The 17,161-nt window shown below is 42.3% G+C and overlaps 1 long non-coding RNA gene across 2 annotated transcripts; it reads right to left on the bottom strand.

The window, feature by feature from the left end:
* Positions 1-10,922: 10,922 nt before the first annotated feature.
* LOC123486051 lies at positions 10,923-16,025 on the bottom strand. Of its 2 annotated transcripts, none has more exons than XR_006659229.1 (3): positions 15,739-16,025; positions 11,984-12,084; positions 10,923-11,437 (listed from the first exon to the last, which is right to left on the bottom strand). It is a non-coding gene; the product is annotated as an uncharacterized LOC123486051 (long non-coding RNA). The 2 variants fall into 2 exon arrangements; XR_006659228.1 differs by having other exon boundaries at positions 15,745-16,025.
* Between the last annotated feature and the right edge of the window lie 1,136 nt (positions 16,026-17,161).

The raw sequence follows: 17,161 nt of genomic DNA, 5'->3' as shown, positions 1-17,161 counted from the left end.
CCTGAAAGACAGCCACAGACCATTATCCTCCTCCACCAAACTTTATAGTTGGCACTATGCATTCAGGCAGGTAGCGTTCTCCTGGCATCCGCCAAACCCAGATTTGTTTGTTAGACTGCCAGATGGTGAAGCGTGATTCATCACTCCAGAGAACGTGTTTCCACTGCTCCAGAGTCCAATGGTGGCGAGCTTTACAATGTTTGTCTATGTAGAGTGAATGGCTGTGTGCTCGATTTTGTACACCTTTCAGCAACAGGTGTGGCTGAAATAGCTGAATCCACTAATTTGAAGGGGTGTCCACATACTTTTGTATATATAGTGTATCTTAAGATGAACTGTTAAGTCACTCTGCTTAAGAGTGTCTGCTAAATGACTAAAATGTAAAATGTTATGCTCTTTTGTCTATTTGTATAATGTTCACATTTTATTGCATTTGTCTGCCAGATAAATAGTTGAAACAGGCATGTTGACAATCTAGATGTGAGGTGACCAGTAGATAGCTAAATAGGGGACAGTTGCCTGTTTTGCCTATGTTAGGCCCTCATTCACAATGTACTTACACTGAACAGAAATATAAACGCAACATGTAAAGTGTTGGTCCCATGTTTCATGAGCTGAAATATAAGATCCCAGAAATGTTCCATACACACAAAAATATTATTTCTCTCAAATTTTGTTTTAGGGAATTTGGCAATACCACCAACCGGCCTCACAACTGCAGACCATGTGTATTGCGTCGTGTTGGCGAGCGGTTTGCTGATGTCAGCGTTGTGAACAGAGTGCCCCATGGAGGCTGTGGGGTTATGTATGGGCAGGTATAAGCTACGGACAACGAACACAAATGCATTTTATCGATGGCAATTTGAATGCACAGAAATACTATGATGAGGCCCATTGTGAGGCCCATTTTTTTCTTAAAGGTATCTGTACTCCCAGTCATGTGAAATCCATAGATTAGGTCCTAATGAATCTATTTAAATTGACTGATTTTGTCATATGAACTGTAACTCAATAAAATGGTTGCATATTGCGTTTATATTTTTATTCAGTATAGTTACATTTACGTCATTTAGCAGACGCTCTTGTTCAGAGTTAGTGAGTGCATACATTTTTCATACTGGCTCCCCGTGGGAATCGAACCCACAACCCTGGCGTTGCAAGTGCCATGCTCTACCAACTGAGCTACAGGAGGGCTAGTTAAGACCTATTCAGTACTTTACTTTAGTCGATCTGGATTTGTTTCTGTTAGCAACTTTCTATTTCTTTATTTTCAAATGACAGTCCAGAGCCATTGAGTGACAGGCAGTCTAAAGACCTACCTCATGCAGTCTATAGACTTACCTCATACTGCTGTGACAAGTGTTGTCATTGTACATTTCTCTCTTCTTTCTCAGGAACCAAAGATGACTTCAGCTACCAGCTTGCTGTTTCTTGCAATCTATTTTGCATGTATCAGAGCTGGAAATTCCTCTGAGAGTAAGTTGTGCCATAAATGCCATAATAATGGTTATAAAATGTTATATTCAAAAACACAAAAATAGATATATTGTTTTCAGCTGATTGTTAACTTTATGGTTTGGGAGAACTGTATATTATTTTTTACTAAAAGTTCAATAAGATTGGTCACATTATGATAAAGCTGACTACTTTAACAGTAATTCTCTTTTGTATTAATGTCAATTTTTCTCTGTAATGATATTTTACTTACAGCTTTTGTCTAACTGGAGTGTAAAGAAGAATACCATGGGGTTCATGATCAGCAGTCACTGCTGGAGTGTAATGTCAAAACTGTTCAGAACGTGACCATCTTGACAGTGACCTGGAAGAGAGTGGGAGGTGATGCATCTTTGTTGGAATACCATAAAGAAGAAAATAACTCAACCCTTGGATTTAAATGTGCTGTGCCATCTGGGAACAAGAAGAATATGAATGTGTCCTTGTTGTTAACAAATACCAAGATGGCCGACAAGGGGGAGTATGAATGCATGGTGGAAACAGACAGTGGTGATGCCACAGCTACAACCAGCCTCAGTGTCACAGGTGAGTCCTGTACTGTCTACAGTTCAACCAAGTGTGATTACAAAAAGATAAACACCTTTCAACACAGGTTCATGAAAGAAGCAAACTGAACATGTGAGATATTCAGCCACTCTTGGAGGGCAATAGAAGAATACAATACAATACAACAACTTATTTATTTTCATGTGTTTCGGATCAAAGCCTTCATCAGGTGTTATGACTGATTTGAGGACTAGGCTGCCGAAGTTCTATCAACATATCGACTATTGTACTCGCGCAGCTAAAACCCTCAACCATTACTCCGCAAGGCAATCAAACAGGCAAAACGTCAGTATAGAGACAAAGTGGAGTCGCAATTCAACGGCTCAGACACGAGGCGTATGTGGCAGGGTCTACAGACAATCACGGACTACAAAAGGAAAACCAGCCACGTCGCCGACACCGACGTCTTGCTTCCGGACAAGCTAAACACCTTCTTTGCCCGCTTTGAGGATAACACAGTGCCACCAATGCGGCCCACTACCAAGGACTGTGGGCTCTCCTTCTCTGTGGCTGATGTGAGTAAGACATTTAAGCTTGTTAACCCTCGCAAGGTTGCTGGCCCAGACAGCATCCCTAGCTGCGTCCTCAGAGTATGCGCAGACCAGCTGGCTGGTGTGTTTATGGACATATTCAATCTCTCCCTATCCCAGTCTGCTGTCCCCACATGCTTCAAGATGGCCACCATTGTTCCTGTACCCAAGAAAGCAAAGGTAACTGAACTAAATGACTATCGCCCCGTAGCACTCACCTCTGTCATCATGAAGTGCTTTGAGAGACTAGTCAAGGATTGTATCACCTCTACCTTACCTGTCACCCTAGACCCACTTCAATTTTCTTACCGCCCCAATAGATCCACAGACGATGCAATCGCCATCACACTACACACTATCCCATCTGGACAAGAGGAATACCTATTTAAGAATGCTGTTCAATGACTATAGCTCAGCATTCAACACCATAGTACCCTCCAAGCTCATCATTAAGCTCGAGGCCCTGGGTCTGAACCCCACCCTGTGCAACTGAGTCCTGGCCTTCCTGACGGGCCGCCCCCAGGTGGTGAAGGTAGGAAACAACACCTCCACTTCGCTGATCCTCAACACTGGGGCCCCACAAGGGTGCATGCTCAGCCCACTCCTGTACTCCCTGTTCACCCATGACTACGTGGCCAAGCACGCCTCCAACTCAATCATCAAGTTTGCAGACGACACAACAGTAGAAGGCTTGATTACCAACAATGACGAGACAGCCTACAGGGAGGAGGTGAGGGCTCTGGGAGTGTTGTGCCAGGAAAATAACCTCTCACTCAATGTCAACAAAACAAAGGAGATGATCGTGGACTTCAGGAAACATCAGAGGGTGCACCCCCCTATCCACATCGACGGGACCGTAGTGGAGAAGGTGGAAAGCTTCAAGTTCCTTGGCGTACACATCACTGACAAACTGAAATGGTCCACCCACACAGACAGTGTGGTGAAGAAGGCGCAACAGAGCCTCTTCAACCTCAGGAGGCTGAAGAAATGTGGCTTGGCACAAAAAACCCTCAGAAACTTTTACAGATGCACAATTGAGAGCAACCTGGTGGGCTGTATCACCGTCTGGTACGGCAACCACCGCCCGCAACCGCAGGGCTCTCCAGAGGGTGGTGCGGTCTGCCTTATGCATCACCGGGGGCACACTATCCGCCCTCCAGGACACCTACAGCACCCGATGTCACAGGAAGGCCAAAAAGATCATCAAGGACATCAACCACCCGAGCCACTGCCTGTTCACCCCGCTATCATCCAGAAGGCGAGGTCAGTACAGGTGCATCAAAGCTGGGACCGAGAGACTGAAAAACAGCTTCTATCTCAAGGCCATCAGACTGTTAAATAGCCATCACTAGCACATTAGAGGCTGCTGCCTATCGACATAGACTAGAAATCACTGGCCACTTTAAGAAATGGAACACTAGTCACTTTAATAATGTTTACATATCTTGCATTACTCAACTCATATGTATATACTGTATTCTATAATATTAGACTGTATCTTAGTCATTGCTCGTCCATATATGTATATATTCTTAATTCCATTCCTTACTTAGATTGTGTGTATTGGGTATATATTGTGAAATTGTTAGATATTACTTGTTAGATATTACTGCACTGTCGGAGCTAGAAGCACAAGCATTTCGCTACACCCGCAATAACATCTGCTAAACACATGTATGTGACAAATAAAATTTGATTTGATTTGATGCCCACATGCCGAAATGCGTTGGAATGAAGTTCTATTGAACATCCATTGTTGTCACACACACCCAATTTCATACAGTTATGATATAAAGTTGATAAGGATGTTTATTCTGGAATATTCTCAGGGGGAGTTCAGATCTATTTGTAAGTGTGTGATTGGACAGCACAGCAGGAGCATTGTTTACTTTCTGTTTCAGAATGACAGTGCTCAAATGGTACACAGTAGTACAACGTCCACAAATAGCCTCCATAATGCCATTCTGCCCATGGCATGCAATCAGTGTTTACAAATAATGTACACAGACTCAATTAGAACATCTGAGTGATAAAAGAAAGGTCATTCCAGTTTATTAAAATCACTCCTACTGTAATCTCATTCCAAGTTATAATCGTTGGATTGACGTTGAAAAGGTGCAAAGTCCGTCTAGACAATGTTTACCCACTGACGTTGTATAACTACTGATGTACCAAATAGCACCCACATGTATAATATAATTTCCCCTTCCTCTCTCTCTCTTCCAGCTAAGTACAAAACTCCAACCATGAGCTCCTTCCCTGACACCAACATCCAAGAGAACACGAATGTGACCATTTACTGCAACTCTACAGGCGGGCACCAGAAAGGGTTGATCTGGTGGTTTGACGAGTTTGGCACAAACTGCACAGAGAGTGCTGAACTGGTGGCCAAAGAGACCGACGACAAACTGTTTAGCCTCTCCAGTAAACTAACAGTTCTGAATGCTACATACAGTGGTTCCACAAAATACTCATGCACAGTGCACAACACCAATGGAGTCCAGGAAGGGAAGGCATCATTTGAGATCCCGTTTGTACGTTCAGCAGGTACGTTCTGCCATCGTGGTTGGTATACACAGTGTGTATGAATGATGTTTTTGATGTCATCCTTTGTGAAAGCAGGGCCAAGTCCAAAACCTGCCAGTCTCCCTTATTACCTCATCCTGACCCTGATAATTGTAAACAATTCAGCCTCAATCTAGTCTAGTCTACTTTTATTAGCATAGGCCTTTTTACGACGTCTTTATCACGTGTGAGCACAATGAAAGTCAGCCTTATAATGAGAGAACAACATCACAAGAGTGGAGTAGATCAAAGAATCCTAACACTGCCCTAGATCAGGCCAATCTGACTGAGCATCTTCCTTGAAACTTGAAAACTTGGTTTGGGTAAGAAACAATCCATGCATGTTTCAACATGAATCCAGAAGATCTTCAATGTTTGCTTAACCTAGTATGCTTGTCATCTGATGAGACTCTAAGACATTACAAGGTTAATAATGAAATAATGATAGTGGAGTTGTAACTACCTGCGCTAGTTGACAAATCAGAGCTGATAGTCTCCAATCTGTCTCTAATGCTCCCTCTTATCATGATTCAGTGCAGTCATAATATCTTCTTACCAGAACATTCTGCCTCTGCAGTTGTGTTTCTCACCTCCGGCAGCCATTTTGACTGTATTTTCTGACCTGCCTTTTAATAAAAAAATTTAAAAAATGTACATGCCTGGCTGGGAATTTCCAAATAAAAATGATCCATCTGATGCCAAAACAAATTAGTTTTAGCAATGGGAAGTAAATTAAGATTATATTTAGATTAGAACAGCGCTTTAGTATGTGTGTTTATTTTAAGATATCAAAATAATCAGAAACTTTACTCTGCAGAAAATGAAGTTGGAACAAGAGAAATGCCCTGATACTGACTTTGACCTAGCATAGCTAACCTTTTCCTCTGGATTTGATATTTGAGAAAATAAATGTGTATACACACACAGATGGTAATTAGAACTTCTATTTAGTAGAATTGACAGTGAACTCTGGTTGACTGAATCCAGGTCTGCTGGATTAGATTTGTAAAAATAATCAATCTGATTTGAAAAAAAGTATTTAGTCAGCCACCAATTGTGCAAGTTCTCCCACTTAAAAAGATGAGAGAGGCAAGTAATTTTCATCATAGGTACACGTCAACTATGACAGACAAAGTGAGAATTTTTTTCTCCAGAAAATCACATTGTAGGATTTTTAATGAATTTATTTGCAGATTATGGTGGAAAATAAGTATTTGGTCAATAACAAAAGTTTCTCAATACTTTGTTATATACCCTTTGTTGGCAATGACACAGGTCAAACGTTTTCTGTAAGTCTTCACAAGGTTTTCACACACTGTTGCTGGTATTTTGGCCCATTCCTCCATGCAGATCTCCTCTAGAGCAGTGATGTTTTGGGGCTGTCGCTGGGCAACACAGACTTTCAACTCCCTCCAAAGATGTTCTATGGGGTTGAGATCTGGAGACTGGTTAGGCCACTCCAGGACCTTGAAATGCTTCTTACGAAGCCACTCCTTCGTTGCCCGGGCGGTGTGTTTGGGATCATTATCATGCTGAAAGACCCAGCCACGTTTCATCTTCAATGCCCTTGCTGATGGAAGGAGGTTTTCACTCAAAATCTCACGATACATGGCCCCATTCATTCTTTCCTTTACACGGATCAGTCGTCCTGGTCCCTTTGCAGAAAAACAGCCCCAAAGCATGATGTTTCCACCCCAATGCTTCACAGTAGGTATGGTGTTCTTTGGATGCAACCCAGCATTCTTTGTCCTCCAAACACGACTGAGTTGAGTTTTTACCAAAAAGTTATATTTTGGTTTCATCTGACCATATGACATTCTCCCAATCCTCTTCTGGATCATCCAAATGCACTCTAGCAAACTTCAGACGGGCCTGGACATGTACTGGCTTAAGCAGGGGGACAAGTCTGGCACTGCAGGATTTGAGTCCCTGAGCGGCGTAGTGTGTTACTGATGGTAGGCTTTGTTACTTTGGTCCCAGCTCTCTGCAGGTCATTCACTAGGTCCCCCCGTGTGGTTCTGGGATTTTTGCTCACCGTTCTTGTGATCATTTTGACCCCACGGGGTGAGATCTTGCGTGGAGCCCCAGATCGAGGGAGATTATCAGTGGTCTTGTATGTCTTCCATTTCCTAATAATTGCTCCCACAGTTGATTTCTTCAAACCAAGCTGCTTACCTATTGCAGATTCAGTCTTCCCAGCCTGGTGCAGGTCTACAATTGTGTTTCTGGTGTCCTTTGACAGCTCTTTGGTCTTGGCCATAGTGGAGTTTGGAGTGTGACTGTTTGAGGTTGTGGACAGGTGTCTTTTATACTGATAACAAGTTCAAACAGGTGCCATTAATACAGGTAACGAGTGGAGGACAGAGGAGCCTCTTAAAGAAGAAGTTACAGGTCTGTGAGAGCCAGAAATCTTGCTTGTTTGTAGGTGACCAAATACTTATTTTCCACCATAATTTGAAAATAAATTCATAAAAAATCCTGCAATGTAATTTCCTGGAGAAAAAAAATCTCAATTTGTCTGTCATAGTTGACGTGTACCTATGATGAAAATTACAGGCCTCTCTCATCTTTTTAAGTGGGAGAACTTGCACAATTGGTGGCTGACTAAATACTTTTTTTCCCCACTGTACTTACTACTTTTTAGCTACTTTGCAACTACTTAGCATGTTAGCTAACCCTTCCCCTAACCCTAACGTTAGCCACCTAACAACCTAGCTAGAATTTGTAACATATCATACGTTTTGCAACTTCGTAACATATTGTACGTTTTGCAAATTCGTTACTTATTACACGTTTTTGCAAATTCGTAACATATTTTGCATTTTGTAACATATAATAAGAATTGTAATTCGTAACATATCATACGAAATGGGCGATGGACATCCACAAATTAATACCATACGAAACGTAACATGTCATGCTAAATGAAGGTTCTCAAATGTACATACATAATCAAACTAAATGCTCTGAGACCAGGTTGGGCTGGCCAGCCTGGACTCATACACTAGACATACCATAGGAAATGTAAATCGGGACACTCAAATTTGTATGATATGCTACGCTTGGTATGGTTACATAAGACAGATGTAGGCAGGCTGCCCTCCAAAGTGATGGTGCGGTTCAGACAGAACATGCTTTCCATCAGATCCTGCAACTTCCGCTAAAAGTTGGTTGTATGATTTTGCCTGCTCTGGACTCCAGAGAAGTGACATGATATATCCCTAGTTGACATTGAATGCTAACATGAATCAATTTCTGCTCCAAATGTAGTTGTAAAACACAGTTTATTTCTGTAGCCTGTCTTGTGTTTTGAAAATGCATCAACATTTATGGCTGTAATGCTACATTTGCGCGCATGTTCGTGTGCACATGTGCATGTGGGTGCGGGTCGGAAGTTTTGTACCACTCCTTTTTTGGGGGTAGCGGGTCAAAAAGTTTGAAAACTTGCATGATAGTGGCAACAAATGGAGTTCAGTTGGATATAGTAATGTTAGGCTACAGTACTTCTTACAATCTTCTATTTTGACTTGAATTGTGTGGCCATTCTTAATAAATTCAGGATTTATTCCAGTTCAAAATACATTGAGCTCTGAAAGTAGTATTTGGTCCCATATTCCTAGTAAGGAATGATTACGTCAAGCTTGTGACTCTACAAACTTGTTGGATGCATTTGCTGTTTGTTTTGGTTGTGTTTCAGATTATTTTGTGCCCAATAGAAATGAATAGTAAATAATGTATTGTTATTTTAGAATATGTTTCTAAACAATTCTATATTAATGTGGATGGTACCATGATTATGGATAGTCCTGAATAAATCGTGAATAATGATGAGTGAGAAAGTTAGACACACAAATATCATACGCCACCCGCAAAAAAATGCTAACCTCCCCTGTTATTGTAATGGTAAGAGGTTAGTATAATATTTGTGTGTCTGTGACTTAATGACTCCAGACCACCACAATAAGATCCTCTTGAAAGCTCTATGTTTTTGAGGACTCAAAGCACTGACTTTCATTCCACATTTGTCACACAGAGAGACAATGCAAAGGCACAAGCACCCCAAATGAAAAACACAGCATTGTAGAAGTCTGGGAGTGTCACATCCGTGACAAATAGTTCTGGTAACTCATTATTCCCTGCACGACTAGCTGGAGCAATTAGAAGTCTTCAATCTATCATTCACGAGCAGGGGACCCACTGACAGTGCAGTCGTCTGCACCAGAGCATGGGGATTGGAGGACAGGTCTGCTCCGCTGATCCCACAAGGATGTGGCTGTGGTAGAGCTGGGACAATAAACTGAAAATGACAAGACGCCCACATTGCCTTCCTCTCACCGAATCATTTTGCGCATGTCGGATAATTATCTGTGATTTTTGATACAAAACGCTCCTGTTCAAAGGCACTTAAATATTTTGTCTTGTCCGTTCACCCTCTGAATGGCACACATACACAATCCATGTCTCAAATGTCTCAACTTAAAACTCCTTCTTTAACCTGTCTCCTCCCCTTCATCTACAATGATTGAAGTGGATTTAACAAGTGACAATAAGGGATCATAGCTTTCACCTGGATTCACCTGGTCTGTCTGTTATGGAAAGAGCAGGTGTTCTTAATGTTTTGTACACTGTGTACATTAAACCACAGGTTTTCATGGACAAACAAGACAGTAAAATAGGCATCAGACCTGTAAGAGAAACCATGACAGGAGCTTGAACAAGAACTCTGGATACTTTGCTTAATGTACCAAATTTCAGGGAGAGAGGAAGAGGAGGACGGGACGTAATTCCTGGACTCACAGATGAAAGGGTGCTATTCAAAACTTTGATGCACAGTCTGACAGTAATTAGAAAGGAATGTTACAACACGACTTTCACTTGGCCACAGCCAGGGTATTTTTCAGTTCATGTATATAGTATTATTATTAAATAGTCAAACTGAAACTGAAACTAAATGTATTTAGGTCATTGAATAACTACACAGAAAAATATTCCCATCAGAAATAAAGACATAGCCATGTATATTTTCCTTTGTGCTAATATTCCTTGAGACTTTCACAGTGATAAACCTGCATGAATTCAGATGAACAAGTTACGTGGTCATGTAGCCCATCTTGACCCTTCAACATCTTCAGAACAGCACTTCAACATGTGAATTCACTAAAGCCATGTGTGCAATTTCATTCAAATGACATTTGAACTAAATTGACCTGTGTATGTAAATACATACATTGAACCACAGGTTTTCCTGTACAAGGCAGACAGTAAGATAAGCATCAGACTTGTAAGAGAGACAACGACAGAAGTTTGAACAAGAACTCTGGATACTTTGCTTAACGTACCAAATTGTTGGTCCAACATCGAGAATTAAAAGATTATGCAAAACGAGAACTAGGCAGAGCTGTCATAAGGTCACTTGTCATTCTATCAGATGGAGTCCCATACACAAACAGGAATACTTTAGCTGTTGAGAAAGTTTCCCTTTTAAAAACACCTGGGCACTCATAACTGGCATTAAAGTTATAACATTGACATGTAAGGACAACAGATAAAATACAAAAACTGAAATCTGATTCTCCATTTCATGACATTAGAATGCCCATTCTCTGAACATATTCTCTGAATTTAGTCTTCAGAAATAATGACGCCAGTGTTTTTATTATTTTTTACAAAGGCTTCACCAAAATGTTTTGGTTGAGTCGGACTCAGAACAAACCAGGCGTGCATGCAGTCTTTGCCAAACAATGAACACAGTGCAAAAGCAACAACTTCATTGTATCCATTTTTTATTTGTATTTTTCTAAACCTTATCGATCTCGCATCGGAGCTTTTGCCATTGACACAGGGATGGAGTGAGAGACAATTTAAACCTCATGCCCTTTGACCAGCAGGCCTGTGACTACAGCACTACAGATGCCAGGGGCTTGGATCAGGTACATAAAGTGCTTCTGTCAAAAAACTCGTACAAAAATTTAAAAAGAGGGGATATCAAAACAATAGACTTAGGGAGGGAGGAAGAGGAGGACAGAATTCCTGGACTCACAGATGAACGGGTGGGGATCCTTCTTTTTTCTTTGATAATAGGAATAGTGGAGTTTGGAGAAAAAGAGAGATAGGGAAGGAAGGAGAGGGACCTCAACCCAGGATGAGGTCCGACTTGCCCTCTGGGGTGTTCCTGTGGCCAGACGGCATCCGTGTGGGCGAGCTGGGAGGCCCCTCCTGACGGCTGGTGCGTCTTGTCCCTCTGCTCTGGAGCGGGAATGGCTCTGCCTCCACAGCGTTATCTAAATATGGGAAAGGAGACAGGATAACATGCTTAAGACTTAAGCATTTCAACATGTGGTAATAACATACACAGAAACAAGCCCATATGCACAAACATTATAAATATTTAACATTTCAACATAGCCGTGGGAAACAGGGGTGCTGAGGGTGCTGCAGCACTCCCTGATAAATAAATATATGTTTTTTTATAGAAAATTACTGCAGTAGGCCTTTATTACTCCTGTATGAGAGGAGAAAAATACTAGTCAGCAGAGCGGAGAAAAATACTCCTCAACAGTGGAAGTTGGCAAGAAAAACACAACCTGTCCACACCATTCCCCATGTCATTGTCTCCATTCTAAGAGGAGATTAAGGTGAAAATAGTAAATTATTAGAAAACACAACAGAAAGGAGTAGGCCAACTACATGAAAGCAAAGTGAAAGAGAAAATCCTCTACAAGGAATGGCTATTGTTTAACTTTGAGGAAATGTCAACATGGGAAATTCTAGATTTATCACCTCCACACACACAAACACAAACACACAGTGTTAAGCCGTCATCTCACCCCGGCGTTGGAGTCTTCAATGTTGTTGGAGGAGGACTTGGCAGCACATCTCCTCAGTGGGGCCGAGGGCTCTCCACACAGCACTCCAGTGGGCTTCCCACCTTTAGATACACAGAATTGACACAATTAACATTGTTTGATTCTCATTTATTCCCCGTGAATTGTCTGGCTAATCACCAAGTGATAGAGGGCTACATTCTAATCTACGGACCTGTCTAATGTCAGAAATGATAAAGTTTTAGATGCTTGATAGCGTTACAAGCAGCCGAACACCACATCTAATGAAGTAGAATGAAACTAAAACTACTTAGCTTTGCCCTTTCACAGATTGACCCTCATTAATTTTTTATTGCTTAATCACAAGGGGTTGGGAGAAACTAAAGTTTGGAGGAAGAGTGAGAGTTCACAGCCACAACGACAGGGAACACTCCAATTCAACATCCTGCCTGGGGGCAAGCCAAAAACCCCTCCGTTTCCCCACCTGACCTTTCAGATAACATGCAGAACTCCCCTATTCAAGTCAGTTGGATTTATCGCATCATATATCATCGTATTATTTACGCTGATCGTATTATTTACGACAAAGCATATGCGATCAATATCACTATCAATGGAAACAAAGAGACAAGCAGCTTCAATAGGTTTCAGACAAAGAGCCCTTGAGAGAAGGGCTGTCCATTGATGTCCATAGAGCAGTCAGTGTAATGTAATAAACTGACATAATAACTATAGACTCCACCACAATGAGATCCTCCTGAAAGCTCTATGTTTTTGAAGACTCAAAGCACTGATTGGGTTAGTACAGGGTGCTTTGCTTGCTTTCATTCCACATCTGGCACACTGAGACAACGCAAATGCACAAGCACCCCAAATGAAAAACACAGCATTGTGGAAGTCTGGGGGAGTCACTTTCCAAACAAATGATATTTTGAGGACATCAGTTGTGGCATTGCACCCGGTAGTTCTGCTAGCTTATTATCCCCCACACAACTAGCTCATCAAAACAGCCCAACTTGCTGGAGCAATTAGAAGTCTTTAAACATGTACAAGTGGGGGACTCATTGACAATGCAGTCGTCCGCAGCTAATCATAGGGATGGGAGAACAGCTCTGCTCCCACAAGGATGTGGCTGTGGTCTATGGTCCTCCCACTTCACCTGGCACACAAGGCCTCAGTAGCGGTGTGTGGGTAAAATCACCGGGGAAGACAAGCCAGGAAGAAAATGGCATATAACAACCTTTGTTTGCTCTATAACCTCTTAGTTCATATGCCTTGCCACCGTGATATATAGGCATAAGGCCGAGACAATAAGGAGACACAGTGGCAGAATAAATTCAACCACACCTTTGTTTCATCACAAAACCGGAGAGCAAGATCTGTCCGGTGAAGTCCACAATGCATTTTGCATGTAACAAACAGTTAGGAGGGCCGAGTGTCTGCAGGTTTTCGCTCCTCCCTTGTACTTGATTGATGAATTAAGGTCACTAATTAGTAAGGAACTCCCCTCACCTGGTTGTCTATGTCTTAATTGAAAAGAAAAACCAAAAACCTGCAGACACTAGGCCCTCCATGGAATGAGTTTGACACCCCTAACCCACAGCATGGTCAAGCAAGTTAATGTTTCCTACATTTTCGGACTACTAAACTACCATTGATTTAGAACCACAGAGAGTTACCGCAAGTCGAAATGAAAACAGGGGCTGCCTCCACTATTCCAGCACCATTTCAACTTCAACATTTCAATATAATGTGTGTGTGGTGTGTGTGGTGTGTATGTGTATGTGTGTAAATACGTGCAAGTAGAAAAAACATATGTTGACTCACCCTATTTGTAGAGCAGGTGTGTCAAACTCATGACTGTCATACAGTACACACTTTTAGTTTTTGTTGTCCTAGGCTACCTGGCTAAAATGCTTGCTCGCTAGCCTAACTTCTTTTCATTGGCAACGATGCGCCGGGCCAGCTAGCTAATTAACGTTAGCCTACTACATATTGAACTTCCATCCTCTCAGGCCAGGGGCACAATGTATGAATTTATGGTTGGATCAGAATCGGCGTTATAATCATTAGCCAGTACGGAGAATTAAGTAAAACCACAAGTCCAAATCCCTTCCAAATCCATCCATGGCTAATTTAGGAAAGGGAAGATTTTTTTGCTTGCTAGCCCCAGAGGAAAACGACACAATAATTCAAGTTTTTTCTGTAAATGACGTTATGCCTTTGATGTGAAGGCAAATCCAAAATGGCTTCGCTTAACACTTTTTTTGGTGCTCCAGGACTATTCACAGTTGAGCTCACCCAGTTTAGCTCAACGCTGATTGATTGGCTATTTATTTATTTTTATCAAGGGAGACCAAATGCTCGCTGGCTTCCTTTGCATTCAATGCTATGAGCAGCAATAATGTCATACTCTTTTTGACCTGAAATTTTGCACAGGACAAAGGGTATCATGTCCATTGACCAACCTGAAAACCAATCAATCTATTGCCTGACGACTCAAACTGAATTCTTCCGCTGCTTTAGGTTCGCTACATTCTTCAGTCTGAGACTGCCATCTTCTTCTTCTTTGGGGTTTAACGGCAGTTGGCATCTAATATGTTGCATTGTAAATCCATTATACTTTGTAATACAAAATGGGGAAAGAGGAAACTTTTAAATGTAAAACAAATAAAAAATAACACCCTTCCAACTAACCCTACACTCATAAACCCACTACCCCATTCCGCTACTTTGACCCTATCTGCTCCTGCACCATGCCAACGGCCTGAGAGGACACGACACCACCACTGAACACACCCTGTAACGCTTCTGAAGTAAAATCTCGTATTCCCAAATATTTCTCTGCAGCTGCCACCACCACATCTATGTTCTGTGATTTAAGTTCCATTTCTGCGGTACAGTTCATAACCATTGCTATGAACGCTAAGAAGCCAACCTTGAAGCATATATCACTTGTTGGCCTATCCCTCTGTGCTGACACAGATCTACTACTCACAGGGATCCTCTCAGGATCCCTCACCCTTGACCCATCCTCCTCTACTTTATTCACTGCCTCAGCATACACCACCTTCTGCACCACTTGGACTCTGGCACCCCTACAGTTGACACACACAACTTTATCCACCAAAACAACACAATCCTCTGTCCCAGGCCCTCCTGCACACTTCCCACATCTTGGAATCCCCCTCCTACACACTGCTCCTACACACCGTTGCACCTGAAACACTGCAGTGGATTCGGCACAAAAGCTCTAACAGGATAACGGATATATCCTAACATGACTTTGTCGGGTAAAGACTCTGACTCAAAACTCAAAAGGACTGACAGCAACTCCTCTGCTTCACCACGTTCACCACCGTGTCTGCGTCGCACCAAACAGCGGGGGTCACAAAAAACGTCATTTGCTCCACCTCCACATTCATGCTACCCCAAACATCACTCCCTTCAATGGTGCCCTATTCCTAAGCAAGATACAGATCTTCACCCAAGTTGTATGACATGGAGCACCCGCTCCCTCTGTTGAGAAGAAACACAAACAAATATCACAAGTCCACTACAGGTTACCTTCACTGATTCAACTGCTCAAAACTCCTTTCCCCCCCACCCTGAAACAACAAATGGATCCACCAAAAGGCAAGGATCCACTTTATCCCAAAATGTCACTTCTACTGGACCAGATTCTTCTTTATCATGTCCATCGATACCAGGCTCGGGTTCCAAGCTCTTCACCACACCTTCCACCTCAATTAACTCACCCTCACCTCCAGAACTCGGTCTGGCGTACGGCTCACTGTTTGCACTTGACACCAATCTTCTTCGATACCTCCTCCCTCTTTTCCACCATCTTCAACAGATTCAGACAACCTCTGCCTCCCTCATTCTCTTCATCCACTCTTTTTCCCTCCATTCCTCCTCCGAAATCAAATTAAACGACTCCATTTGAATATATTCCACTTTTTCGCATCATAATCTTTCTTGCCTCCTGGAGGGATGCGATCACTCTACCAGTCCCCCATTTCCACCCCCTATTCTGAGACTGCCATCGTTTAATTTGTTTGTGGTGACTTCAAAATAAGGGTTATTGTACAAAACAAAGTCATCAGCGATTGGATCATCTCTAACCAATCAGATTATCAAAGCCAATGACGAATTTTCAAAATGCCGCTTTATCCACGTTTGTTCTGGCTCTGGCCCAACCCATCGGTTTCTGGGACCAATCAGAACGGTTAGAATGTGTTGCATTTTAGAAATCGTTGGGGAGGTACTCAGCTCCAGACTCATTGCGGAGAAGAAACTAACATCCATGGACGTGGTGTAGCGTTTGGCCGAAGAAAGGAGTTTGGGTAGCCAGGCAAATCCATCTAGTCTGATGAAACTAGTAATTTCCATTGAGGGCAACCTCATTATGGTGGTCTGGTTAGCGGACACACTGACTGACTGGAGCTCGCTCATCTATGCTGACACAGAATGCTTTGAATTCATTTTAGAGATGTGCTCCTGCTGGCTCCACTATCTCTTCCTGCAGTGAGTGAACCCACCTTTAAAAGGAAAAATCCACCCAAAACAGACACTCACCATGGAGACCAAGCATGAGGATTTTTATACCATAAAATAATATTTGAACTGGAAGCTTCTCTTAGAGATGCTACAAAGCAATACCCTCCAAGATTAAGAATTAAAATGTTAGTTTTTAACCCACTCTAGGTTTGCATAAATGTAAACCAGGTGCAGGTTCACTTAATCAATTTTCACCAGAAGACATTTCAGGTACCCCACCCACACATGCCCTTTGGCCAGCAGGCCTGTGACTACACCACTAGATGCCAGGGGCTTGATCAGACACAAAGTGCCTCTGTCAACAACAAAAAAAGGGGGGGGATCACAACCATGGAGTAGGGGAGGGAGGAAGAGGAGGCCGGGATGGAACAACTGGCGGTAGGCTATTCAAAAATGTTGAAGCAGTCCGACCATGATTGAAAAGGAATGTTGCAACGAAATGCCACCACTTTCACTTGGCACACGTTTGCACTACAGAATATTCAGCCACAGCCAGGGCATTTTGCAGTCAATATATATACAGTAGTATTAAATAGTCAATGTAATTAAGCAATAAGGCCATAGGGGGTGTGGTATATGGCCAATATACCACGGCTAAGGGCTGTTCTTAAGAACGACGCA

This window comes from Coregonus clupeaformis, unplaced genomic scaffold (genome assembly GCF_020615455.1).
Source record: "Coregonus clupeaformis isolate EN_2021a unplaced genomic scaffold, ASM2061545v1 scaf0976, whole genome shotgun sequence".
Taxonomy (NCBI): Eukaryota; Metazoa; Chordata; class Actinopteri; order Salmoniformes; family Salmonidae; genus Coregonus; species Coregonus clupeaformis.
The sequence above is the reverse complement of the archived record's forward strand: the minus strand, read 5'-3'. Positions and strand labels throughout refer to the sequence as shown.